This window comes from Pelodiscus sinensis, chromosome 3 (genome assembly GCF_049634645.1).
Source record: "Pelodiscus sinensis isolate JC-2024 chromosome 3, ASM4963464v1, whole genome shotgun sequence".
Lineage (NCBI taxonomy): Eukaryota > Metazoa > Chordata > Testudines > Trionychidae > Pelodiscus > Pelodiscus sinensis.
In genome coordinates, this window is record NC_134713.1 from 142,080,799 (window position 1) to 142,107,780 (window position 26,982).

The 26,982-nt window shown below is 42.7% G+C and overlaps 1 protein-coding gene and 1 long non-coding RNA gene across 9 annotated transcripts in view; one reads left to right on the forward strand and one right to left on the reverse strand.

Moving 5' to 3' along the window:
* The window catches only part of LOC142828004 (uncharacterized), a 39,339-nt gene extending 30,837 nt beyond the window's left edge, over positions 1–8,502 (forward strand). Inside the window, exons 2-4 of one of the 2 annotated variants that reach the window (XR_012902871.1) lie at positions 6,591–6,693; positions 7,628–7,743; positions 8,307–8,502. This is a non-coding gene — a long non-coding RNA (uncharacterized LOC142828004). Of the gene's footprint in view, positions 1–6,590; positions 6,694–7,627; positions 7,763–8,306 lie in introns of those variants that run through there. The other variant, XR_012902870.1, reaches the window with a different exon arrangement.
* Positions 1–26,982, reverse strand: part of BTBD9 (BTB domain containing 9) — a 301,225-nt gene that overhangs the window by 147,665 nt on the left and 126,578 nt on the right. The window lies entirely within an intron of this gene.

A 26,982-nucleotide genomic window follows, 5' to 3' on the forward strand; every position in this document is an offset into this window, starting at 1 on the left:
CTTTTTCTTGGCAACTCTATCAAATGCACAATCTCTCAAACCCACACAGCTGAACCAACAGACTAATGGCAAAAAGATAAAAGAATGAGAAGGAAGAGATGAAGTCTTGCTAGCCTTAAACATGCAAAATGGGCACATTATGCCTTAAAGAAGGGATGAAGCCAGAACAAATGTGAAAAAGGGTCCCACAATTTTGCACAGGAGCAACTATACTTGGAAGGGAAAATCTCCTTAAAAATTGATTCCATTTTATCTGACTGAGAACCCCTGCTCCAAAGATATGAAAAGACTCATAATGGCCGTGAACCACATGAAATGCTTACACAAAACCATTTAACACTAGCAGGCAAAACATATCTAAACTTGTAAACCTTGAACAGGAGCACATTTATTTTAATAGATGCAGCTGATTCAGACACAAACAGCAGTGTAATGGGTGGTTTCATTAATGCAGACCTCTTAGTAGATTCATTACTAAGTTTACCCCAACCCTTCATATTGCTGTTTTGCGTGAATCAGTTGAGGAAATGAAAACACTGATGCAGTTGTGTGATGGATACAAACGTTATGTATAATAGCCGCACAAGCAACTACACACTATGGCTACATCTACACTGCAGGCTTCTTGCGCAAGAACCTTTTTCCACGCTGCATGGACATCCTTGTGCAAGAAAGCTCTGATTGCCATTAACAGAATGGCCATCAGAGCACCTGTGCTTTTTCCGATAGAAAAAAGAGGAATAACTCTTGCGCAAAAAGCCCACTCTTCTTTCGATGTACTGTAAATTTTCTTGCGCAAAAATGCACTTCTAGTGTGGATGCGCCGCGAGTTTTTGCGCAAAAACTCTGCAATGTAGACATATCCTTTGAACTGTCTACTGTGCAACTGATATGGAAATATTTAAACAACTGAGCATTTGTATACAGGCTGCTCCTGACTTGCGACACGATTGGTTATTGGGATAACGTTGCAAGTCGCAGGCATCGTAACTCGAGCCTGCATTTATGACAGGCATTGTGCACTGTTGTAAATGCGGGGCCGAGAATGTAAGTCGGGGGATTTCGGCCCCTTCCGCACTTACAGAAAAGGTTGTAAGTGCGGGGGGTCGTAAATTGGGTTGTTGTAAAGCGGGGGCCTCCTGTACACAGAAGCAATATCACGGGACAGACAGTGGCATAACTTGATGGTGAGTTTTCCATTTCCAAATCAGAATGATAAGCTTGCACAGAAGTAAAAAATTTAAAATTATTCTTCATTTCTAACTTCAGATTAATTTTCTAAATAAAAAAAAATAATAAACCTGCCAAATATAAGAGATAAGCCCAAACCACGCAATTTCCTCAGATCTGAACTTTCAAATTGTGTGAGAGAATATATGCATTGACATTCAAATACTCAAATCTGAACCTGTCTCTGGCTGCAGGTGAGATCCCCAAATGGAATGAGCCTGTTCTGATAGCCTTTGGATGTTGTCCAAAGAAACAGAAGTTCTGTAACATCAGCTGATTTCACATGACTTCTGCCATTTAGGTGCAGAAATCTTGTAAGAGTGGCTAATGAGATTCTGATGCCATGAAATCTGTACTTGAATCCCAGTCCTGGTTCAGCACTGTTTAAAGCTAATTCCTCACATAAAACCTCCATTACAGGATGCAATCTGACTCATATGCATGGAGAAGATTATATATAAATAGAAAGTTTTATGTGTGTACCAGCACAAAATTCATGCACAAAAAGCCTATGCACACTACAAATAAAACTGATGCATAAGACATTTATGGCATATAGCACATAAAATGTCTTTGCTCATAACAGCTGGCACATAAATTTTCCGTTATGACAAACAATGACATAAATGACCTAAAATTCATGCATTAAAGACCTTCTAGGTGTCTACAAGTTGCACCAGATCTACTGAGGAAATCTCTCTCCACTAAATATTGTTTAGTTAGATATTTTTAAGGTATCAGCCAAAATGAAAGGCTAGATTGCCAAGGACATGTTTCAACTAGAGTCAAATTTTAGAAAATCCTATCGAAATTATGAAAGTAATTCTACAACAAATTCAAAGAGTACAAAATTTAACAGTGTATGAAGTTTTCACAATGATTGGCCATCTACAATTGGGATAGCGAAGGGGTGTGGAGACAGAGAGGACCCAATCAACCAAAATACCCCAAGCACTTCCTAAAAGAACCAAACTTCTTCCAACCCACCCACCCCCAAAACAAAAAAACCACCTCCCCCCCCAAAAAAACCCAACCAAATCACCAACCCAAGAGTCTGTGTCCTATTTTAAAGTCCAGTTTTGAATACAATCTTAATGATAAAACTGGGTATTGGATCCCATAAAATTAGATGTTATTTCATACTGGCCTGAATTATGACTGCAAAAGACTCAGATTATAGCAAATTATATTGAGCAAACAATAATATCTCAGGAAACTGTACCATACAGTTAAGTGTCTACAGTTATCTACTATACAAACCAAAGATGGGTCAAGTCTTACAATGGACTTGAAATTTTAAAAAGGCTCAGCAAAACTCATGCTATGAAGTCACACATTAAACTTACAAAACTTAGAATTTAGGAAGAATATTTGAAAATGAAGTCCATGCTCTTGAATTGCTAGAATAATCGAATTTCCAGTAAGTACCACACATATTTTAGCACTATAAACTTTTTAAAATGTCCTTTATTTATTGTATGAACTGTAGAGGTAGACATGTTGGCCCCAGAATTAACCATGTGGATGATGTAATATCATTTATTGCAGGAGTGGGAATCTTTTTTGGGTCAGGGGCTACTAACCCACTGAAAAATCAGTTGGAGGCCGCACACAAGTGAGAAGCACAAAAAACCCACACCCTTACTGAGAAAGAGAAAGAAAGACACCCCACACATTCCCCTTGCATACCAGAGTGTAGGGAGGCCCAGGCTAGTAGATTTTGTGTTCTCCAGCCCTGCTGTGGGACAGGGCAGGAGGGAGGGGGCTGGAGTGCCAGCATGGGCTCCCTAGTGCTGGGGGAGGGGAGGGCCAAGAGCCTTGGAGGCAGGATCCAGGCAAGCTGGGGGCCGCATCCAGCCCCTCAGCATGAGGTTCCCCCCTATGGTTTACTGGACCAACTTCTGTTGGTGAGAGAGAGCTAAGGAAGAGCTCTGTGCAGCTCAAAAGCTAGTCTCTCTCACTAACAGAAGCTGGTCTAAAAAATATTACCTCACTCAGCTTGTCTCTTTACAGAGTTGAATGAGCTATATAATTGTTCATAGAGTATGTTGCTTACTTATTTTCTCATTTTATAAAGAACTCTTATGTCCAGAGCTCTGTATTTTATTATCCTTCCCCACAATTGTGTATGCTAAGAAAACAAAATCAGTAACTGAGTGCTTGTGTACACACACACAAAATTGGCTATAATTAATTTTGGTTTTGCTTTCATCTTTTACCAGAGCCTTATTTTCCCCAAGTTATTTTTATAAATGTAACAAAAATATTTAAAAAGCACAAAATCCTCCTTTTCTATTGGCTACAGTATAAATCTCTGTGATGCTATATAGTTTAATTCTTTATTGTTTGTTTCTATTTTGTATGGCTATTTTTAAAAGATTGAATTAAAGTCTTCAACTCCTCCAATAACTGACAAGAAGTGGCCTGCTTAAATGGCCATTATTTCTTAATAATTAAAAAAAGACCCAATTCTGTAAATGAATATGCTCTTACGCACTTAGAGAGCCCCATAGAAGTCAACAGGTTTCCGTCAAAGCACAAAAGGTTTATCTGCACGGATCTGATTGGATTTTAGTTTACAAAGATGTCAGAAGAAGAACAGCGATCACCTTTGTGTTTGTACAGAACCCAGTATAATCACTCCCAAATCTTGAATAGGCCTTTGGGAGTGACCCGAATAAATAATGAAAAAGTAATAATGAAAGCATATGGGCATAAAAATTGTTACAATGTATTGGTCAGGTCTCAAAGGCGCCAGAGTAGAGGTTCAAACTGTATTAGATCAGACCAATGGTAAAACAAGAAGTTTCAGACAGAAGCTAGTGATATGTGCATCAGAAAAAACTTAACCCTCTGAAGGGCAATCTTGAAGTATGCAGGACATAAGGGACATTCTTTCCAGTGGTGGGTCGTTTGTGACTGTCTTATATGCTGAAGAATGGAGGTTTATATCTATTAAAGTTAACGCACAGAGGGGTTTCATTCACTTAATAGTGGACCTGTTGTGATGAGGGGCTGATAATGATTTTTTAAAACTTAGAGCATGAAATTTGATAGCTAATATCTTGAGAGAATGTAATCATGTCGTTTGTTTATAAACTGGCTTCTTTTATTGTGATCAGATTGGCTTTTAGCAGCTGTGTGCAACAAATACATAAGTTTTGCACAGCTCTCTTTTAAAAAAGATCTTTTCACATTTGCAAATGAAAGCTCACAGCAACATGGAACCACTAAGGAACCTCTTCAGACCATGGCACTGCAGGTTCAGTCTTATTGACACAAACAGGATGTGAAAATAAATTTTGTCCAGAAGTGTGGCAGTAATAATACTGCATTCTGTTTCTTGGAAGAGACCAGGAAGCATAAACACAATTTCAGTGAGATTTCCTAGACCAAAAGAATTGTGTTAAAGACAACATCCCCATGTTCAAGAACTTATTTACAAGCCAAAATTGTGAAATTTTCACTCACAGAAGATGTTTATAATGCAAGTGCTTATGGTATGTTTCCACCAGTAATTACACTGATTACTCTGTAAGACGAACTATTAAGAGTCTGACTGAAGTGTTTCTTGCTTCTAAATTGCCTGCAACTAATTCATTGAGGGCACATCTACACAAAAGCTTTCTTCCTAAATAACTCTGTGATGGTCTACACAGAAAGCCCACTATTTCGAAATAATATCGAAATAACAGGAGTCTTATTCCAGATTGTGTAACCCTCATTCTACAAGGAATAATACCTATTCCAAAATAGCTATTTTGAAACAGGGCATGTATAGACAGGGCAGCTGGAGTTATTTCAAAATAAGTGGCCTCCAGGAAATCCCACAGGTGCCCCGCTGGCTGCTGTTCACACTCATCAGAACTCTATAGCTTCCCTTCCCCTGCAGCCCTTAGAGCTGTAAGCAGAAGGGAAAGGGTTTGTTGCACGAAGCAGGCCCACCTCATATTGTGCCACACAGCAGGACCCTGCACAGCCTTCCCTGCTGCCACGACCTAGCCCACTGCTCCAGCTGAGTCCCCCGCAGCTGCAAGCAAGCTCCCAGGACCCTGCCCAGGGCCAAAAGAGGAGGGTACCATCTTGGACTGGTGCGGACATCCCAGGTCTCCTTGAGATCTGGGATGAGCAGGAGAAACAGTGGGATCTCTGCACCAGACACAGGAATACGGATATCTATGGCTGGAAGGCTGAAAGTCTGGGCCACAAGGGCCCAGGAGCAGGTGCACATGAAAGTCAAAGAATTGTGCCAGGCCTACATGAAGGCCAGGGAGCACAGATCCCGGTCAGGAGTGGCACCCCAGACATGCCCCTACTACGGGCAGCTCCATCACATCCTGGGGTGGGCAGTCCCATGCTATCCTCATTGTGGAATCTGGGCTGGAGACACCCATTGTTGCCCTACCGGGGGGGCAGAAACAGTGTAGAGAAGGAGGAGCCGAATGAGGCCAGGACCAGCTCCATGCCAGCCAGTCAGGATGTCATGCTCACCATGCAGCCGATATCCCCCTCCCAGGATGTCTCCCAGGCATCATCTGAAGCCGGGGAAGGCCCCTCTGATGAGTGCTATTCCTTTCCCTGGATACGCTTCGGTAGAGGTAGCAAGGAGCAAGAGGCCGCTACATATCTTGCTTGGCCTTCTCAGCCTGAGGATTACGCAGCAGCCTGTGCAAATGGAGCACAAGTCCGGGGTACACAGCCCCAGGAGGCTACAACAGAGGACCCTTGTGCACTGCCTCACAGAGTGTCTGGAGAGGCCTGCCTTATTCCCCACACAGAGATGGGACACCCTCCCCTCCCACCACAAGCCACCACTAGAAGCAGACTGGGGACATGGAGACACCCTCCCCCCACCACACACACACACTCAGAAGTGCCACACACAGCACAAGGGCATGCCTGCACCCTCAGGGCAGCATCTGCTCCCAGGGACAGCACGATGAGGCGGAGGAGCATCTGCCGCTCACACACACCTCCCCCCAACACACCACCCCTCTCTCCTCCAGTGGACAGGGATACAAGTCCTCTCCCTATGGGATTCTGCCACTGCTGTAGCCGGCATGTGTGCGGCATGGAGGGAAGCCCAGCCCCCTCGTGGCCCCCCCGATGCCTGCAGACTCCTAGTTTTGCTAGCACCTTCCCATGCCTGCTTGACCCCAGGATGTGGAGGTAGTGAGGCTCCCCCCTTGGACATCTGTGCCCCTTCAGGAAAGGGCCCACTGTCTAGGCCTCAGGTGGCCTTGCTCAAAGTATATCACTTTCTTCTGACCTGAGGCTTTTCGGTCTCAGCTCAAAGATAAGGGCTAGGCTTTATGCACCGTGTCTCCTGGGATGACTGCCCTTCTCTTTGTTCTCCACAGCTGGACTCCCATGCAATCCTCCTGACCGGTGCTGGAGAGCAGACGAGGCCGTCCAGAGGGAGCATATCGCTGCCCTGAGAGCCCTGCAGTGCTCCATGGACAGGTAGGACCGGACACTGAAGGAGGACCTCCAGCTGCACCACGACACCTGGCGGGAGCTGCTGCAGCAGTGCCAATCCATCTGTGCGGCATTCCACACAGTCCACGATCGCCTGGTGGCCGCTCCTGCACCAGCTCCCACCCCTCTAGCTGAGGCTGCACACAAGACAGTGGCACCATCTGACACAGGCACCACTCCCAGCCCCAGCCTTGAGCCTCTCCACCCCCATTCCTCTCCCTTCCACTTTTCTTCTCCCTCCTCCCAGGTTCTTTCCACAGTCCCTCCCTAGTTACATTTACTCCAATAAAAAAAAAGGCTACTGTTTCCAGATCAAAAGTGTAGTTTATTGTCTGCGCAGGGGGGCCCCCATGAAACCTACTCAAGACCCTCTTGGAGCCCCAGATCTTTGTTTGAGAACCACTGGTTTAGGGAAAGATTTACAGAGGAATCAAATATACTTGGAAGTAAGCCAACCTATCTTTCCAGAAGTCCTTCCAAATATATAAAATAAAATATCAATTAATTCTTTCTAGAGCTTTAAATTTCTGTGCCCTATAAAATAAATTTAGCATTATATCAATTAGCAAAATCATTGGAGATCTATCTATAGTTTTTACTATTGTCTATTCCATTTACCAAGTAAGTATATATTAGTCTGCATTACTTTTCTGTACTTTCCAGTATATTCGAGAACTAGTTGCTAATTAGCGCAGTTCAGAAAAAAGCAGCACACAAATGACAAAAGGAATGAATTATTTAGGAAGTTATTCATCAGATACAGACAGTGCATTAGATTCAACCTTGAAAAGACCAGTTATTTTTAAATCAAATTGTATTTTAGTGGAAATTATAAAGATGGCATGGCAAAAGAGCACAATAAATTCACATGAACAGTAGATTATATTAACCTATAAACAAACATTTCTTGTTACTTCAGCAAGAGAAGCTCGTTCTCAACCAGAAAGATGACTGAAGAGGAAAGTGGCTGCATCTTAGAAGCTCATCAAGAACCTTAAAAAACCCTCCCAACATTCAACTCCTGGAAATCAAGTTGTGTGTATTCGGATTGCCAACTTTCTAATTGTACTAAATGAAACACTCTTGTCCTGTCCCACTCCCACTTCCCTGAGACTCCACATCTGCTCATTTCGTCCCCTCTCCCTCTGTTGTTCACTTTCCTCCACCCTCCCTCATTTGCCCATTTTCACTGGGCTGGGACAAGGGGCTGAGGTACAGGAGGGGTACAGCTGGGGCTGTGGGTTCTGGGAGTGGGACTGAGGAGTTCAGAGTGTGGGAGGGGGCTCCGGGCTGAAGCAGAGGGTTGGGGCAAGGGAAGGGGGTACGGGCTCTGTCCTGGGGGTATGAGCTCTGAGGTGGGACCAGGGATGAGGAACTTGGGGTGCAAAAGCTTTCAGCCTGGGGGTAAAAGCATTTGAATGTAGGAGGGAGCGCAGGGCTGGGGGGTGGAACATGGGAGATGTGGGGTGCAGGCACTGGGAGGAATTTTGTGTTAGGAGGGGACTCAGGGATGGGATAGGGGATTGGGGATTTGGGCTTTCCATGGTGCTTACCTCAGGTGGCTCTCCACGATCACTAACATGTCTCTCGGATCGCAGTTGGAGGCGCAGCTATGACTCCTGGCCAATGGAAGCTGCAAAACATGCAGGGTGGAGTCCCCCTGACCATCCGTCTGTCTAGGAGCCGAGGGAAATGTCACCACTTCTGGGGAGCGGTGTGGAGCCAGGTAAAAGCCTGCTAGTCCCACGCCAACAAGCCTTTTAATGGTCCAGTCAGCAATGCTGACTGGAGCCACCAGGGACCCTTTTGAACACCAGACACCTGGCAACCCAAATATATGTATACTTTAAAGTACTCTTCAGAGCACATATTCAGGAAAAACAATTACTTAAAGGACCCTTGTCCCTGCTATTTACTTCTCTCAACTCAAACATATACAAAACCACGTTTATCAGCTACCGTTCATCACATTGCTCTTACTGACTGGACAGTCAGGAAAAATCTAAGTTGACGAATCTACAACAGGAATAATTGGCAACACCTCACCAACTTAATGGATTACAGTGGGTATTAGTATACTAAGTGGTTAGTGTTTTGTGCATGGCATATGAAAGAATTTTCTTTTGCTAAAATTCAACTCTGTGTATATAAAATATTCTAGTACTATGACCATGACAACAGCAGGTAGACAGGTAACTGACTCAAGTTAGGAAGCCCCTAGTATTATAATTTGTTAGTATTACTGTTACACCTAGATATCAGATTGTAATTGGATCTTATGTTGTCGAAAGTGTTGTATTCATAGCAACAGACAACCCCTATCTTGAGGAGCTACTAATCTAAATAGCCAAAACCAGCAAGGGATGCCTTATACATAGGACAATTTATCTAATATCTCAGTTCATCAAATGGCATATTGGAAGTTCATGCAAAAACTAGGAATTAAACCCAGATCTCCCGAGTCCTAAAGCAGGGCTTTAATTATAAATCATCTACAAGTGACACCAATGTTATACCAACTTCACATGGCAAAATCTTCTAAGAAAACATTTTTATTGTAATGCCATCCAGATTCACTTTGTTGTGAAGGAAGGCAGAAATCAAAAGAAGTATTAATTACTGGAAACAGGGGGAAAGGATTTTTGACCAGAACACTCCTGTCTGGTATGTAATAGGAAATAAATACATTTATTACTTTTCTAATCTTTCCATTATTTGTTCACCTGCACAATAATTACACTTAGGTCATCCTATTTCAAATGTAGATTAACATCATTCAGTCATTATCTAAATAAATTGGTATTTGAGAATTAGCCAAACAGTTTCATTCTGGTAAAAACATGTACTATGAATGAGAACAGCAGAAGTTCTTAGGTTTTTATCAACATTATAGAAATTAATGGAATATATATTTTTGGAAGTCAGTTTGCCCTTGTCCGTGTCCCTGGTTGGAATCTCTTATTTTTTAAACTAATCACAAACTTCTATTGGGTACAAATCTGTTGTTGGCCACAACTCAGGTGAAGCAAGATTGAGCATCTTTATCCATAGATGTAATAGACCATCAGTGAAATAAATTAAAATTTCAAATGTAATGCCACATTAACGTAACCACCTTCAAACATTTAACAAAAAGCTTTTACTAACTCTGATAATGTATGCAACTCAATCCCTACAAGCCCATCTGTTACCAAACTTATTTAGGAAAGGGAGCCGAATGAATGAATTCCCCTTTCACTCTGTCTCTAGGCATTAAACAACAGAATTTCTGTGTGATAGTGTCCCTGTACATCAAAAAAGCTCATTTCCATTGGAAGACTAAGAAGTCTGACATTTCACTGAATTTACAATATAACCTTGTTCCCTATAAAAGCTGCTGGCTTAAAGAATGTCACAAATTATCGTGCACATTATCAAAACAAATGTCCTTTGGGAAAAATGCAATATTTTGTCATTCTACCCATGGTTCCCAAATATGTTAGTACTGTGGTTCCCTAACAGTTATTTTTAATTTGCTGGCTCCCCGCAACTAAATGCTGTTTTGTTTGTTTATTCGTACCAACTTATGACAATAGATTCAAGAGTTTCAGACCCAGAATTTGGACAGTTTTGCAACTTTATGCAACCACAGACATTTTGTTTAATTATATAACACAAACATATTCTAAGTTTTTTAAACTATAATTTGAAAATAAGGATTTTTGGCATGTTCAGACACAGACAAAGATTTTTGTGAGAAGAATGTCGTGTTTCAAGTTGCATAGTTGCACAATGTTAGGTTTTTTCCCCAAGTTTAAATATGTCATGTTTATAGTTCGCCAAAATCACTGCTGAAAAGCAAGACTCAAATAACTGGAAGTAAATGGATGCAGCACATTTATCATATCATCACACTTGTACTCTTCTTTAACAGAAATCTAGCATTTTCAGTTTGCTAGATTTGAAAAATTGGTCTTCAGCATATGATCAATCAACAATTCAACTAGATTTTCTTGAGCCAAAGTACTTAGATTTGGAAGCCAATCGGTATTTGCAACAAGGAATCTGATGACACTTTAAAGACATTTTTTAGGTCCTAATAATTTTTTAAGTCTTTAAAGTGCCACCAGAACTCTTGTTTTTGCTGAAACAGACCAACACAGCTATCTATCTGAAACCAATTAGTATCTAGAAAATTTTGTTCAACTCCAAAAAAATAATTATCAACATAGGAATACGATCCTGACAAATGAGTTAATATTTGGTCTTTCACAACATTTCTCACTTTCACTCTGTTATTTTAAAGAAGCTGATTACTGGAAATATCTCAGTAATTCCCTTTTCAGTGTGGCACTTCCAAAGCCAAAGCTTCTTCATTCATCCCCCAATTCTCTCTTTCGAAGCTAGTATATTTTACATTGACGTTTTATCTTGAAGTTTTACATTAAGCACATTCAATATGCTAAGTGTGTCCCCTAGGTAAGCTAAGCTAAGCTAACATACAAAGAAGTCCACATTCTATATATAATTTGCAAGATTCATTTCCTCAAGGAGTAAATTCTGATTTCATTGTGCAATTCAAAGGTGCACTGAAACACTTTCCTACTAGATAACTGCCTGACTTCAATGAAAAACAGAAGCTAAGTTTGGTCAGAGTCCATCTGATTATACATCATGCTAAAACCATATATTTTCACTGCTTGAATTATTATAAAACTAACAATTTTAATAACTATGTTGAGGTCCTCATTCACTTCAGTTTGCAACTTCTTCAGTGCCCAAAATAATGATTAATCATACAGTGTATCCAAATTCGGGCTGGTGCCATTTTATTTATTTGTGTTGTACCCCTACTACTTATTCTCAATGTGTCTGCTGCCCCATCATTGCACAGTGCCACACATGTCGCCCAGTTAAGACCTTAATCTATTGTGAAACTATGAAGGATTTTGGATATTTCTTCAACAGTTGCATAGGTTGGGATTTCTTTGGAAAGAAGAGTTCTTCAGCTATTGTACCTGCTTTGAAAAATTTCACATAAACCAGACACTGAGATATGTTGGCTACATCTCTGTTCTCATCAAGCTGCACTATGAAATATTGGCTTTTCCAAACTTGTCTATGAACTGATCCTGGATGTTGTCTGCAAGGCCATCAGTGCATCAACAAATGGCATTATTTTTACATAGGAATGGTTTTCAGTGCTATGGTTTCTTGGTCCCCAAACACAATTCTGTACATTCATTGGTGCTAGAAGTAGAAGGATCTTGCTGATAAAGTGTTCCTGTCTGCATTTTGGAATTCACATGGAAACAACCTAAAATGCTTCTATGTTCTTTGAGGAATAGCTGATTCTCTAGGTAGGACTTCCTTTTTGCTATCTTAATTCTTCTAGTTTCAGAAGGAAAAATGTGTTTTTTGTTTATGAATTCTAAGTGCTCAATTTCTAAATGTCTCTGTAGGTTGCTGGGTAAAAGCTCCACCCAAACCAGTAAAATGTGAATGTAAGACATGTAACTTTTTATATTTTAAGTCATGTCAGTTTCAGCCATTGCGAGTCATGTGGCTCTTTGCCATTGTAAGCCATGTAACTCTCAGTTGTTCTAAGTACTGAGAACCTATCTTTGCCCTCTGCACTAGCAAGGGGCTTTCAGCCCACAGACATCATGCTGAGTACTCCCTCTAGCAAGCAGAGAGACTCTTTGCAGAAGTGGAGAGCACAGAGTCTCTTGGACCCAGCAGCAGCATAAGACACTGATGATTTTTAAGCCTAGTGTAATAGTCTCTTAATTAGGAAAAACACAAAAAATGAAAACAGCGCATCAATTAACATATTCTTCTCCAAATACTCATGGCTCATTGATTCAGAATTAGGTAAGCACAATGCCTTTAGTCTGACATGTTATGCCAAAGCACGAACACAAATTTTGCCAAATATGTTGCAGTGGAGTGCACAAGAAATGATGAATCTTTACAAAAAATTTTTACTAGAGTACCAAGCCCAGATACAAGGAGCCTTGAGATACCATGCCTGAAGTGGCAATACTAATGTCACATAGCAGCAGCACTGTGGATCCAGGTATGTGCATGTACTAAGCATTATAGCTGTGTGCAGCACAGTACAATATGAGGAGCATATGCAGGTTGAACTTCTGTGGTCCAAGACTCTCTAGTCCAGCAACCATGGATGTTTCTGGACAAGAGAGTGTAGCCAGACAGGAACTCCCCTTGTAACATCCATTTTTGCTTGCCTGGAGCATACAGGGCAAACAGAGCAGAAGGCCCAGGCTGCTGTGACCATGAATGGCTGTAAACAGAGACATGCCAATTGATGACCAAGAGGCTGCCAAGGAGTGTCCTTGACTTAACCCATATTGATACGAACACACAGCCGCCCGCGGTGGGAGGAATCTCTCGCCCAGTAAAAAAATGTCTAGTACTCACAATTTAGTTATCTCTCTTGCAAGTGTAAATTAATTTGAAACTTGCTTGTAAGAACTAGTGCCACAAAACGGACCAGTACAATTTGGCATCTTAAGATAAGAAAGAGGATACAGGCCCCCAGGGGTATAAAGATGAGTCCAGCAGCACATTTTCTCTGAGTGTCAATCTACCATCTATCTGCTGGTCGGGTTAGGTGTTTGATCTCCCGAGGTTCCAGAGGAGACGCCCACCTCGTATTCGTCTTTCCTAGGAATTGAGCGACCGGCCCTGGCCTGACACGCTGGAGTTGAGAGGCACAGAAAGGGGTAAAAATTGTACCTGGATGTGGTCCTTTGTTTAAATATATATATACATAGTGTTAGAGCTCTTTAAAGATTAAGCTGTCACTTAGTATCATTATTTCTATTTTCTATCTTTACCTTTTTCCTGTAATCATTTTTAAAAATCTGTATTTGTTAACAGTTAAGAAAGAGAGCAATAGCCATTGTAACCATATGCTTTTATAAGTTTTTTAATAAACCTGTAACTGTTTACGCTTTAACCTGACTCCTTCAGTTGCTGTAACAGAACCAAGCACAATATAAAAGAACTTCAGCCGGTCATAAAAGGACAGACATAGGGAGAGCTTGGGCGTTTGGATCTGTGTCACTCCCAGGTGACAAGATCCATTGGGGCACCTTTTCAGCCTTTCCTAGGCTGCCCGCTGTGAAGGAACCCCTGTGTTCTAGCAGCTAAAATCTAAGGTGTAATAAGCTCTTCCTATATAACGAGGCGTCTGTTGGCCTGCTGGCCACCCTCTGCGACGGGACCCCGGTCCTAGCAGTAAAGACACGGACGTTAAACCTTTTCTCAGAAACACACACACACACACACACACACACACTGCCCTGACCGTCGGCTGACAGAGAGCTGCAACACACAGATTGCCGGAAGCTAGGAACAGAGCCAGCCTGTGGAGCCAGAGGAGCCCATGGAGCACCAGAGCCCAAATCCGGTGGAGCCAAAAAGTCAATGGGGCTGCCAGAGGTCTGTGGGATAGGGTGAGAGAGCAGAGCCCACAGTCAGAAGGGGTAGGAAGGGGCGGGGAGATATCCCCGAGCTCACAAGGCCACCAGAGCCAGTGGGCTGTGGCACTTGGTGGCTAGGGGGAGAAGCCTGGTGGGAAGGATGGTGTGCCCCTCCCGTATCTTCCCTGGTCCAGCAAACTCCCTTGTCCAGCACCAGTCAAGTCCTGAGAGTGCTGGACCAGGGAGGTCTAACCTGTAGATGGTGAAGCATGTAGAAGACCAGTATTTGTGTATGCATGCCAGTGCAAATACAGCTTAAAAGTCTTATCACAGTCTGTATAAATCTGAAGTATGTGGACTGCACCTTCATTAACATGTCATGGCTATTTTTCTGAATCTTCTGTATTACTATTTTTGTAATCATTCATTATACTGAGAGCACAAATTTTAAGTTGATACTAGTTTATTTCAATTTACAGATAAACTGAAGTAAAAGAGTTCTATGCCTTATATTAATACATATTCATTCTCAGAAGACACATTTCAGTAGGAAGCTATTCATTGTTGCTTAATGTTTTATTCACAGTGGTAATTGATGTCAGTTATGACAAGTGAACTATTATGAGGCTAACACTATCTTTTCCACTAGAATATTATTATTCTCAGCATAATGAAATAATCCCTCCTATTTGAGTGCAGGGATACCCAATGTTATTTATTGCCATATTTTGAATAGCTAACAATTACAGAAGAACACTGTGATCAGATTATTCTTTTACTTCAAAAAGTGGTACCATAGTACTTCCTTTGCTTCATCACCTTCTCTGGATTCTTATCTATCTCCGCTCCAAGCCTCCAACTCAAAATTTCATATTTTGTTTTCTGAACTTGGACTCAATCTACTCTACCCCTCTGAGCTCATATTCACTTCCTCTACCCTTTGCTGCTCACTTATCCTAAAATTTCCACCCTCACTTTCCATAGTGTCAAGTGTAAAGTAACCATCATGCAGAGCTATCAAGTATCAAGCATAGATAATGTGGTCAGAATGAATACCTCACAACATCAATTTATATGAAATTTTGAGATCATTTTGAAGTTAATGATTTACTTGTGTGCCTTCACTATACATTTACTAGAGTCACTGCCTCCAAATTCAAGTTTCATTTTGCTGTGACACCAAACCAGTCTAGTGTTTACAGCTGTACATTTCTACTGTACCCATCTTCTCCCAATTATCTAATCATAAAGTTTCTCTCAATCTCCACCAAATCCTTCTGAGATTATAGCAATCAACTCCCACTTCCAAGCCCCCTTCAGCCATTATTTTAATCTTGTCTTCCTCTGTCACCGCCCCACAATATTCACATTGAGGTCACTCTCAATTGTACAATCACATGTGTTTGGAGATGCCATGCAATCCTCTGTCCCAACTGAACCAATTTACCACTTTAAATGTCACATTAACATCTTTACATTCCCTTACTTTGCAACTGAGTCTCTCAGAAAACATCTTGCAATCTAGCATACTAAACTATGCACATACAAATATCACACTATACTGCATAATATTTTTAATACCCTTCTATTGTATTTTACTTCTAGTGTGTTGAACTCCTAGGACCCACTTTTTGTATCTTCAGCCTCAATGAACAGTTCTGTGTAATGAAGAATTGAATAAAATGATATTAAAAAAGATAAAGATTGCTGTCAGATATAAATTCACTTTTACATTTTCTGCAAGCCTGTGGCTCTTTACAAACTGTCCTATTATGTCTTCACTAGAAATTCCATCTAGTATTGAACAATCATTCTTTTCCAAGTTAAAAATTCTTTATAAGTAATGACACTGGCATTTCTCTTTGCTGATGAATTAACACGTGGTTACAGATTTTTCAATGTGTGAAATGTCTATGATCTCATCCAATGTAAAGATACAACTATATAGTCCTTTCTTGGTCTAGATTTTCCTGTAGAAGAGGATCCTGAACATAAATGAATCATACATATCTAGCTATACTTGTGTAGCTAGATCTGGATAAATTTCAATGCCGATACCATTGTATAATTGGAACAGTAAGAATTTTTTCCTCAAAGTATGATTTCTATCTTCTGTAATTATTTCAATTATCAACTTTATTCAGTGACTACTAACTGATAACATTTGCATTCAATGAGTTTTTAAGGGGCTTATCTGTACATAAGAAGCTGATTGGGGAAATAGCATGATTCAGTCTGCTCCATGTAAACAACTAAAGAACTAGTGATTGTAATTGATTTGTTATTTATTCAAATGTCATGGAAGGTACCTCTGTCTTCAAAATTCAAAACAAGGAAATCTATTACATATTTTAGAGTAGTGGTTCCCAAACTTTTCAGCATTACGCCCCCTTTTTGATTTTTGAGAAACCCTCATTCTCCCTCCCCCCCATAGAAGCAAAACTTGTTGAGAAAAAAAAAAAAAAGAAAAAAAAAAGGAACTGACTGGGGCCAAAAAACAAAAATAGCAGCAAAACTTAGAGGGAGGAATTGATGGGGGGGTGAGGAGGGGGTGCTGGGTCGCCTCGTGCCCCCCCCCCCCGGAATTTCTTCATGTTTTAGAGTTACTGCATATGTCTGTCTGCGTGTCCATCTGTCCATGAGTTCATTTGTTCAAGAACTTCTCCTAAATGGTGAGAGCTAGGACCACTAAATGTGGTTTGCAGCAAATTTGGTTTGGTTGTGCCAGGACAATGGAATGTGCATGGAATGCGACTGTTTCACATCAAACGGAAAGGAAGGGTTCTGACAGCAGAGACAGTTATACTCATGAATGCCCATGCAGGGGGCAGCGAGCACTTGGGTGGGGAAGCTATACTCATCAATGACCACAGGGAGTCAGGAAACTCTGCAGCCCAGAGGAGCAGCTCCTGGCTGGCAGCATGGCCTCCGCCCTAGGGAGCAACTGTCGCCTGCCACACTACCCCTGCTGCCCATGGCTGCTCCACTCCCAGGTCATGGTGCCATGAGGCCCCTGCGACCCCAGGCTGCCCCTAGGGAGCAGCTGCAGGGTGGCCAGCCCTGGGGAGAAACCAGTGGGTGGCGTGTATGGCCCCCACCCACTCTAGGGAAAAGCTGGAGTGGGGGCTGCGTGGCATCCCCCTGCCCCTGGCTGGTCCCAGACCCATGCAACGCTGAGTAAATCTTCTAGTAACAGTTGATTTCCTTCACCAGAGAGAGTACAATTTGTATAATACCTGGACCAGATGTTAACAGTAATGTTTCCCATAGTCTCCAGCTATAGAATAATAATTTTGTAACCGGGAAAATCCTTTGTTGACACATTGATTTTTGCACCTACTATTCCAATTTTCTGCAATCTTTTCACTGCATTACAGGTTGGACCTCCTTGGTCTGGCACCCTCAGGACCTGTGTAGGGATGTAAGTCACTAGTAGACTACCCGATAAGCCTAGGCTTATCTAGTAGTCAAGTCACTACTTGAGTAGACTGAATATCGGAGGCAGCAAGGAGGGGAGCAGGAGCTATTGCTGGGGGGAGCTGGCTTAAAAGGAGAAGTGGGGGCAGAGGCAGCAGCTCTTACTACATTTAAAAAGCAGAGCCACAGGGTCTGGGGCCAGGTGTGAGCCGGAACTCTGCTGTCCTACCTTGCACCCAGTCCCAGACCGCTGCAGCTCTATCTTTTTAATGTAGTAAGAGCCTGGTGGCTCTTATTACATTTAAAAAGCAGAACTTATTGACTAATCCCCTTATTGACTAATCGAGTAGTTGATGAAAATTCCATTGATAACTCAATTAGCTTTCTAACCACTATTTAACATCCCTAGAGCTGACTGGTCCTGAATGAGGGAATTGGCCGGAACAGGGGAGGTCACATATCTTTTGTCTCCCAGCCCTCTGCCCCTCCCTATTGCTGGCTACTTCTGGCCCACACCTGGTCCCACTACCCCTGGGCTTGGGCTCCGGCCCCACTGCCACTGGGCTCCAGAACCAGCTTCCCAGCCACTAGCATGGCTGGGGCTCCCCAGGCCCACAACTCCGCAGCCACTGCCAGCCCTGCTGCTGCCAGGGCCAGAGCTCCTCATTGTTTTGCCCATCCCCTGCCACGGAGCTTCCAGCCAAGTCACCAGTCTCCCTGTCCCTGGGCATGGACCAGGGAGCCCTGGTTTAGGGAGGTACAACCTGTAGTAGTTCCCACAAATAGAAAAGAAAAAAAAATATAGAATTCCATATACAATGGGAACATGTTTTGGTACATTATAACTGGAGAGCACTATGGCTCAAAGCTTATATAGTCCTTTATATGAAAATGCCTATTTTACCCCTAAAACTTCAACCTTGAAATGACTCAGATTCTCATAAATAATCATCCCAAAGGCATGAGAAATATTTGAAATGAGACTCAGAGTAAAACCTTTATGACTTTTGAAATATTAAAGCTTCATCATAAAAATACATTTTAAAAGGGATTACATACATTTTATTTTATGATGCATCCTGCTGTCCTTTCTAGAGATTGAAATTCCAATTTTGTATTTAGTAAAAGGCTTGAACTATAGACTGAACTTGTTTAAGCAAAGGCTGAGACTGGTAAATTAACATTTTCTTTGGTCTGGGAATATACCACTCTTGCTGCTGTAGAAGTGCAGCATGAACTGTTCTTAACAGGGGAAGAGTTCATGCCTGACTAAATTGCCTTCTATTAGAAATACATAGATTAATACTGAAAAGGCTCTTAAAATAATTTGTACCCATTTGTATTCAGAACATATTTTAGTAGTAAAATGAACACTACCCTCAACTCCTAACTATGGGTACGTCTACACTACAACGTTAATTCGAACTAACTTAGTTCGAATTAGTTAATTCGAACTAAGCTAATTCGAACTAACGGATCTAGACTAAAAAACTAGTTCGAATTAGCGTTTTGCTAATTCGAACTAGCATGTCCACAATGAGTGGACCCTGAACCAGGCTTAAGGATGGCCGGAAGCAGTGCCGGCAGGGCATCAGAGGAGGACTTAGAGCATGGAGATGCTGTCTCAGGCTAGCCGAGGGCTGCGCTTAAAGGGTCCCAACCCCCACCCCGGACAGACAGTTCTCAGGGGTGCCCCGCTTGCAAAGCAGTCCTGGCTTGGAGTGCCCTGAGTACCCACACTGGGCACATCACAGCAATCGGCCATCAGACCGGCTGCACTTGCCGCAGGCTGCCATCTGGTGAGAGGGGGCAATTGGGGGGCTGCAGGAGAGCTTCCACCCCCAGAAGCCCGCAGAGCCACCCCAGTCCTCCCCAACGGGGGCTCGTACCCCATTCCTCCCTTACCTCCTTCCACTTACCCTTCCCTAGTCCCCCTTCCTGATGTACAAAATAAAGGACAATTGTGTTCAAAAATAGAATCTGTCTTTATTGAACAAAACTGGGGGAGACTGGGAAAAGGAGGTGGGAGAGGGGAAGAGAGAGGCTGAGAGAGCGGAGGGCAACTACAATGATCAGGGGTTGGGAACAGGTCCCATATGAAGAGAGGCTAAAGAGACTGGGACTTCTCAGCTTAGAAAAGAGGAGACGGAGGGGGGACAGGATAGAAGTCTCTAAAAGCAGGAGTTGGGTGGAGAGGGTGCATACAGAAAAGTTCTTCATTAGTTCCCATAAAGAAGGACTAGAGGACACCAAAGGAAAGGAATGGATAGCAGGCTTCAAACTAGTAACAGAAAGTTGTTCTTCACAAAGCAAAGAGTCAACCTGTGGAACTCCTTGCTGCAGGAGGCTGTGAAGGCTAGAACTAGAACAGAGTTAAAGAGAAGTGAGATCAAGTCATGGAGGTTTGGTCCATGGAGTGGTATTAGCCAGGGGGTAGGAGTGGTGTCCCTGCCCAAAGTTTGTGGAAGGCTGGAGAGGGATGGCACGAGACAAATGGCTTGGTCACTGTCTTCGGTCCATCCCCTCCAGGGTCCCTAGGGTTGGCCGCTGTCGGCAGACAGGCTACTGGGCTAGATGGACCTTTGGTCTGACCCAGGACGGCCATTCTAAGCTCAGGGCTCAGGGTGGGGGTCTCACTGGACGCCCTTGATTTTCATGCACACCTGCTCCTGGGTGGCCAGGCTGGCAGCTCTCCTGCCCTAGACAGCCACCTTCCTGTGCCTAGTGCGGAAGTCGTGGACAAGGTCCACGATGTCCGCACTAGTCCAGGAGGGTGCCCGCCTCTTGCGGTCCCAGGCAAGCTCCCGGGAGCCGCCAGCCTGGTCCCGGGAAGAGGGGGAGGGCTGGGGGGCATCGGGTGGGTGGCTCGAGCTGTGCCAGGTGCAGGGTCTGCTGGCTGGGTGCTGGCAGGCTTGCACCTGGCACGGACACCGTAGCCAGCCTGTGCCCCTTTAAGGGGTCCGGGGCCGGGAGGGGGGCAGACGAGTTTCCCTGGTGTTGGCCAGAGTGGCCACCAGGGAAACCTGGGGAGGCCTAGCCTCCCACTAGTTCGAATTAAGGGTCTACACAGCCCTTAATTCGAACTAGTAAGTTCGAACTAGGCTTAATCCTCGTGGAATGAGGATTACCTAGTTCGAACTAAGCACTCCATTAGTTCGAATTAAATTCGAACTAACGGAGCGCTAGTGTAGCTCCTATGAAAGTTAGTTCGAACTAACTTCAGTTAGTTCGAACTAACTTTGTAGTGTAGACATACCCTCTGAAAGCAGAAAGGGTAAATTTCATTTCCTTTAATGTAGCTAATTAAATATGTAATACAGGCAGTCCCCAGATTACATGGATCCGACTTATATCGTATCTCTACTTACAAACGGGGTGAGGCAACCCCGCACTAGCTGCTTCCCCCAGCAGACCAGGGAGACGCGAAGCTAGCACCCGCCCCAGCAGACCAGGGAGACGCTGAGCGGCTTTTCTCAGCAGACACCTCAGCTTGAGAATAAAGGACTGAGGGAAGTGAGGTGTGGGAGAATAAAACTGAGCTCTGGAGAAATGTTTGGCTAGAGTTTCCCCTACAATATGTACCAGTTCCGACTTACATACAAATTCAACTTAAGAACAAACCTACAGTCCCTATCTTGTACGTAACCCGGGGACTGCCTGTATTTGGCTTTTCATATTCAATGGAAATCTGTTTTACATCATTCTTCTCTGTGTTGAAATGAATCACTGTCACTGTGACGCCAGCAGACCAGGTGCCTTCTTACATTAAGGCTCCTAGACTTCATGTGAACATTGACCAATATAGAGCTGTACACCAGTCTGGCTTATTTGTGTTAGCATTGTTAAAATAGATATTAAGATTTTACGAATGTGTTCAGTGTTTACACTTGAAATGCTTGTAGGACGCTGCATGTAATATTCCACAATATCTGTGCTGAGTGTCTACATTGTAAACCTCTGTAATTTTGTTAGTCATACAGGTCATCAAATGTAAAATGCTGGCTTCCTACAGAAGGTTTTAGGTAATGCTCACCAAGAAGGCCCACTGAAACCAAACGAGCCAACATAAAATCTTAAAAAACGATTTTATTAATTGCACCCTCCTCCATCATATCCACGTAGAAACATGCAAACTCGTCTGATCAGCTTGAGCTGTGGGGGGAAGAGAATAAAAATCCCTAGCAGTAGGAAACTGGATCTCTATGCTGCTAGGACTTTGGGAGGACAAGATTTCTAAGCATGACAGAAAGATCTTCAGATGCTTAACCTTCAGTAGCCCTAGAGGACATGCAGACCTTACTCATTACAGCAGATTCTGTCACATTATGAAACTTAAAACTGTAATTAATTTGTGTGTGTGTGTGTGTGTGTGTGTTTACCTGCTTTACACTTGTAAATAACTTATTTTTCTTAATTAATACATCTTTAATTTATTATAGGATTAGCTATGTGTGTTATCTTTGGTATAGGACCTAAGTGATAAATGACTTGCAGTAAATGACTGGTTCCTTGAGACCCACAGTAACCTGAATATTACTCTGATTTTTAGTGTAAAGGGACCATCTAAAAGAAAGGCCAGTTTACCTAGGTGGCAAGATAGAACAGAAGAAACTGTCTCTGACTCCATGCTAAGGCTGTTACAGTGCTTGAGGAGGTCACACTTGATATTTGGTTGGTGAAATGTAAATATAGAACTCATAACTAATTCAGGGTTTGTGCTCTGCTTCTTACCCTCAGTATGGTACTCATACTTCTGGGAGACTCTGCAGAGCATGACAGCTATAGTATAAGTTCACAATTAATGTAAATGCTCCAGTGTTCTTACAGTACACCAATTACGATCTGAGACTTAGCATTAAAATAATCTGTCATCTCATAATACTTGGGCAACTGTGCAGATATATAAATATTGTGTACAGCCTTGGAGGTTAGTGTGACATTACATCTTACAAAGGTATCATTCAGGATATGTCAGAGTTAAAATTCTGCCTTTTAAATAGCAAATTCAGATATTATAATACCAAAAAAAAAAATCCTAAATCATCACATTTGCTAATATATGTTACAGTAAAACATTTACAGAAAGTCAAACATATGTAAGCAGAGAAAGAAACAATAGAATATTACAGACTACAACTGTGGCTCACTCTTGCACAGGGTGCACAAAAGCAGGAAAAAGCTTCCTTAAATTCATCTCCCTTCCAGAATGTACATAAACTACAATCTAGCCCAGAGGTGGGCAAGATATGGCTCACAGACTGGATCTAGACTGCCAAGCCTTTGGATTCAGCCCATGGCCCACCAGGAAGCATTGGAGAGGGTCCAGCGGAGGGCAACCAAAATGATTAGGGGTCTGGAGCATATGACCTACGAGGAGAGGCTGAGGGACTTGGGTCTGTTTAGTCTGCAGAAGCGAAGAGTGAGGGGGGACTTGATAGCAGCCTTCAACTTCCTGAAGGGAGGTTCCAAAGAGGATGGAGAGAGGCTGTTCTCAGTAGTGACAGATGGCAGAACAAGGAGCAATGGTCTCAAGTTGTGGTGGGAGAGGTCCAGATTGGATATTAGGAAAAACTATTTTACTAGGAGGGTAGTGAAGCATTGGAATGGGTTACCTAGGGAAGTAGTGGAGTCTCCATCCCTAGAGGTGTTTAAGTCTTGGCTTGACAAAGCCCTGGCCGGGTTGATTTAGATGGGATTGGTCCTGCCTAGAGCGGGGGGCTGGACTTGACGACCTTCTGAGGTCTCTTCCAGTTCTATGATTCTATGATAAGGGGATGGTTGGATGAAATAACATGATCTTGGTAACTAATTGACCATTCATTATCAGTTGGAAATAGGTCAATGGAGGGATGATAGGAGTTGCTATAGGGAACTTTCTGGGTGTCTGGCTGGTGAGTCTTGCCCACATGCTCAGGGTTTAGCTGATCGCCATATTTGGGGTCAGGAAGGAATTTTCCTCCAGGGTAGATTGGCAGAGGCCCTGGAGGTTTTTCGCCTTCCTCTGTAGCATTGGGCACAGATCACAGCTGAAGGACTCTCTGCATGTTGGGGCCTTCAAAGTATTTGAAGGCTTCAATATCTGAGACATAGGTGAGAGGATTATTCTAAGAGGGGTGGGCGAGATTCTGTGGCCTGCACTGTGCAGGGGGTCAGACTAGATGATCATAATGGTCCCTTCTGACCTTAAAGTCTATGAGTCTATGAGTTAGGACCCTCAGGCAGGCTCCCTGCCTGCTACAGCCCTGGACCACTCTAAAAGCAGACAATTGCTGTGGCCATGTGCCTCTAGATCAGCGGTTCCCAAACTTTTCGGCATCATGCCCCCTTTTTGATTTTTGAGAAAGCCTATTCCCCCCCAAAAAAGAAGCAAAACTTGTTGAGCAAAAAAGAAAAAAGGAACTGACCGGGGCCAAAAAAACAAAAACAGCAGCAAAACTTGGAGGGGGGGGGATGGTGAGGGGGGCGCTGGATTGTCTCGCACCCCCCCTGGAATTTCTTCATGCCTCCCCAGGGGGACACCACGCCCCCCCAGTTTGGGAACCCATGCTCTAGGTGCTATGTGCCCTTTGAGGAGGGGGGAAGGTAGAAGACTTTGTATGCTGCTCCCACTCTCAGCTGGAAACAGGACAATGGGAGCTGCAATGATTGTGCTGGGGGCAGGGGAGTATATGAAGTCTGCCCTCTGGGCATGCAGCACAAAGAGGCACACGGCCCCAGCAACTGGCTAGGAGTTGTACCTACAGTTTTCAGATGCATAATTTTTTTTCTACCATTGCAACACATTTGTTTAAACAACTTAACTGTAGCTGGACGAGCAATGAAATTTTTGGGTGTAAAAAGTACAAAAATAATAAAGCGCTGTAAAACTTAAAACAAAAATTCAGTTTTCTCCAAATTTCAATTGTGTTGATGTACCCCCCAGACTTCTCTCAAGTACCCATAAGGGTGCTCGTACCACTGGTTGAGAAACACTGGTCTAGACCATCCCTGGCAGGTGTCTGTCTAACCCGCTCTTAAATATCTTCACTGATAGAGATTCCACAACCCCCCTAGGCAATTTGTTCCAGTGTTTAACCATCTTGACAGTTAGGAAATTTTTCCTAATTTCCAACCTCAACCCCCCCCCCCCCCCCCTTGCTGCAGTTTAAGCCCATTGCTTCTTGTCCTTCTTTGAAGCCCAGGTATTCAAAGGGGAGTGATAATTTTAGCACACCATTCAACTATGCAGTTCCCATCAAAAATCAAACGATAACAGCCACACTGCCGGACAAATGGTCCAGCTATCCCAGTAGCCTGTCTTCCAAAAGTTTTCCAATGCCAGATGCGTCAGAAGGAATGAACAGAATAGGCAATCATTGAGCAATCCAGCCCATCATCCACTCCCAGTCTCTGGCAAACAAAAGCTAGAGACACTCAGAACATGGGGTTGCATCCCTGACCGTCTTAATAGCTAATAGTCATTGTTGGTCTATTCTTCATGAACTTATCTATTTGTTTTTGTGAATCCTGTTACAGTTTTGGCCTTCACAACATCCCCTGGCAATGATTTCTACAGGTTGACTATGCACTATATGAAGAAGTACTTTCTTTCTTTTATTTGTTTTAAATCTGCAAACTATTGATTTCATTAGGTGATCAATGCTTCTTGTGCTATGCAAAGATGTATATTACACTTCCTTATTCACTTTCTCGACATCAATCAAGTTTTTATGGCCCTCTATCATATCCCTTCTTTGTCGTCTCTCTTCTAAGCTGAAAAGTCCTGATCATTTTAATCACTCACTTCTCATATAGAAGCTATTTCATACCCCTAACCAAATTTTAAGAGCCTAAAAATTACATTGGTGCCTTAATCCTTGTGAAGAGCCTATATACACTGAAGGACATTGTACACTTGCCCTTCCCCCAAACCCAATCTACTGCATAGCTCTGAGGCCCTAGGAGGAATAAAACTATAGTTTTCTTCAGTGTATTTAATGACAAAGTCATCTGACAACATAATAATTATGAAATAAAAATATTATATTGCTGGCCAGATATTACAGTCAGAGAAATACAACAACACTCTAAAAACAACGACCAGCATACATATCAACAACAAAAATATATCCAGTTACACATATGGATTATATGTAGGTATTTCTGCAGGTTTTAGGAAAAATAAAAATTGGTAGATTCAGAATATATGAATTTTATCACAGTACAGATGTATTACCTTTCTTCCAAACATGCAGGGAGGCATAAATAGCATGTCCTTACATGTGATATTGTGGTATAACTGTTATTGCTAGCTAATGCCTATATTCAATAAATTGAGAGATGTTGGATGATGCACTGGAAGACCATCTTGAGTTTCATATCTGGTAACTGCATCTTCCTCTAAAAATATGCTTTGTCTGAACTGAAATCCCAGAAAAGGGGGACCACTTCCTTTAAAAGAGCATCATAACAGAAAATTTCCAAAAGCTTCAGAGGGGTAGCTGAGTTAGTCTGTACAGGATAAACTTAAAAAACAACAAATAGTCTGATAGCACTTCATAGACTAACAAAACATGCAGATGGGATCATGAGCTTTCGTGGGCACAGCCCACTTCTTCAGATGACTCAAGTGTTGGATGTCCAGAACCAAAAATAAATAGGGAAAGGGGGAGGGGAATGGAAGGGGGGGGGAAAAGAGGCAGTAGGTATATAAATATCAAAGGGAAAGCAGAGCTAGTATGTAACAGGCAAAACTGATAGTCTATAAGCACCTAAAGACTGAATAGTTAAAAGAAGCAGATAAGAACCATTAGTTAGCAATTAGAAAGGAAGAGTACTAGCACCAGATTCTACACAGACAAAGAACCATTGGCACCTTCATTCTTTGTTGGTTGATAATGTCCCAGCCATCTGGTATCTCAATTCAGACCATTGTCATGAGAATTAAACTTGTGAATTTATTGTAGTTCCAACCCTTCCCTGTGTATTTGACTTGTAGAATTGGTCTGTTACAAAACAGCAACTTGAAGATCTCTATGAGTGACCAGGCAGATTAAAGTGTTCACCAACAGGTTTCTGTATGTTCTCTTTATGGATATCTGATTTGTGTCCATTACTTCTTTCCCTTAGGGACTGTCCAGTTTGTCCAATATATATTGCAATGGGGCACTGCTGGCATTTGATGGCATAAATCACATTACTGGATGTGCGGTTAAATGAGCCTCTGATTTGGTAGCGTACGTGGTTGGCTGCAGTGATTAATTCACTTGTATAGATATGTGGGCAGTTGGCACCAGGGCTGATTGCAGGGCTGGGTTCCTGAATGCTTATGATGTAGCTGGGTAGTACGGTTACCGGAAAGAATTTGTTTCAGCTGTTTGTCTTCCTTTATTCCCACTCACATCAAAAGTGAAAACTCACTATTTTCTGGATATATCACTTCAGAGTA